Below are 2,181 nucleotides of genomic sequence, written 5' to 3'. Positions count from 1 at the left end.
TAAAATAAACAAAAAATTACAGGGAAATATATTATAAATTAAGAAAGTTTATTTAGTTCCTTATTAAACTCTTTAACTTAAGAAAAATAATCTTATTGTAATTATAATGCTTAGCTCATACCTGTGGAGCCAGAGAGTTATTCCTCAGTTACATATATCTTATAAATTATAAGCTTTTATTAAAGTAAAAATACCAATACTTGTCAGATCAGTGTAAATTCACACACCTAGTGTGATAAAGAGTAACAAAATTCTAAAGTGCCATCTTCCATTGGCTCAGGAAATAATATTTTCTACTGCCATCAGATACTAGGAAGGAGAAAAGATCATGGAGACTGAAGTATGTCCTGTCCCGTGTCACCCCCCTCTCCCACTCCCGTCCCACTGTGCCTCAATCCATCTGACTTTCTCTTGTGTCTTAAGAATGAAATGCTTGGCATTGTGGGTCACCGCGCTCCTGCTCCTGCCTCAGCTGCATATACCTCACCATGTCAGTAGCAGAGGATGTGAAGTACCAGAAGATGGAGTCTTCCCTGGACCAACTAAAGCAGTTCATCACTTGGAGACCAACACGGATGACTTCAACATAATGAGTACAAGCTCCAGGATGCCACTACCAACCTGGCAGCAGCACAGATGCCCGCCTACCAAGAGCTGCTGGAGGAAGCCATTGCTTATATCAAGAAGCTGAATGGACCACAAGAGGCTCAGATTTAAAAATGCTATTCATAAACTTTTTGTGCTGTTTGAAGCAAAAATACTAAAAAATATTCTAGGCTGTGTATCCACAGAAGTGGATGCGAGGCTTTCCTTTGATAAGGATGCAATGGCTGCCCAAGCCAGACGCATCACTGAGCTTTCCAAGAAGCTGAGATCAACAAGGAAAAGAACGTCAGTTATCTTCAGTCTGGAAGGGAATTCAGGCTGGAACGGAGCTGGAGGAGCTCCATTGCATTGTATCCACTGCAACATGATGCTGATTTTTTTCCTTCGTCCAGGCTGTGGCCTGGGCTGAAACAGATGTGACTCTCGTCTCTCCCTTTGTCGGGTGTATCCTTGTCAGGCACATGGCAAACACAGACAAGAAATCCTATGAGCCCCAGGAGGACCCTACGGTAAAGAGTGTCACCAAAATCTACTATTACAAGAAGGTTGGCTACAACACTATTGTCATGGGTGAGTCCCTCAGTAACACAGGTGAGATCAAAGCACTGGCAGGCTGCAGTTTGGGAGATGCTCCAGGATGATAACACCACGCTGGCACCTGTGCTTCCTGCCAAAGCAGCCCAGACCAGCGATGTGGATAAGATACATCTAGAGGAGAAGCCCTTCCATTGGCTGCACAATGAGGTCCAAGTGGCTCTGGAGAAGCTCACATTGGGTTCGTAAGTTTGTTGGTGATGCCATAGAGTTAGAGAGGATGACCACAGGACAAATGCTTAGCACTGAGAATGGAAAGTAGTACAGCGCCTGAGGCTGGCCCCAGACCTGCACTACCTTTGAGATAATTGTACATGGCTTGTGACAAATACTGCATTTTTTTTAATGAGTGGAGAAGGGATGCATCATAGCTTTCTGATTTTATGCGAAATTTTGTCTGATTCATTAAAGCAGTCACTTTTCAAAAGAATGAATGAATGAACAAAATGCACAGAATTCTAAAGTGCTCAAACATCGTTTTTATTATCTCCACTATCACTTGTTCATCTAAGTCCATAGAGAGAAATTGCACACCAACATCACCACTGGCGGAGCTGCAGGTAGGCATCAAGACTGCGATTACCAACAAACATGCAGTTTCTGCCTGAGTGGTAATAAGCTTTAAACAGAGTCCCAGTGGCGGCCAGTATTTTCTCTCACTCTGGGCATTCTAGTCAACCAAAGTTTACTTGCAGAGAAGTCTTTATAAGACAAAGACTAAAAAGATTTCCTTAACTTCTGGAACCAGGACAATCCAACTGAACATTGGAGTACCCCAGCCACAGTCTCTGACACAGAAGACAATCCCACAAAGCCTCAGGAGTTTTGCCTGGGGACTGTCCAGTCACAGAAGCCCACCATGGTTGAGATGCACAGGTAGATTATTAACTGACGTGACTCCTCTACCCCTTAAAAAAAAAAAATCACAAGAATAGTGTCAGTGAGAAACATGATGAGGCAAGGCAAGTCTGTGAGGCCTCA

The 2,181-nt window shown here is 43.3% G+C and overlaps 1 pseudogene; it reads left to right on the top strand.

Moving 5' to 3' along the window:
• Positions 1-488: 488 nt before the first annotated feature.
• LOC129691790 (transaldolase-like) lies at positions 489-1,462 on the top strand (annotated as a pseudogene).
• The last annotated feature ends 719 nt before the right edge of the window (positions 1,463-2,181 follow it).

This window comes from Psammomys obesus, unplaced genomic scaffold, assembly GCF_907164565.1.
Source record: "Psammomys obesus unplaced genomic scaffold, mPsaObe1.curated_primary_1811, whole genome shotgun sequence".
In the NCBI taxonomy this organism is placed as follows: Eukaryota; Metazoa; Chordata; class Mammalia; order Rodentia; family Muridae; genus Psammomys; species Psammomys obesus.
Note: the sequence above shows the minus strand (reverse complement) of the source record. Positions and strands in the feature narration are given on the sequence as shown.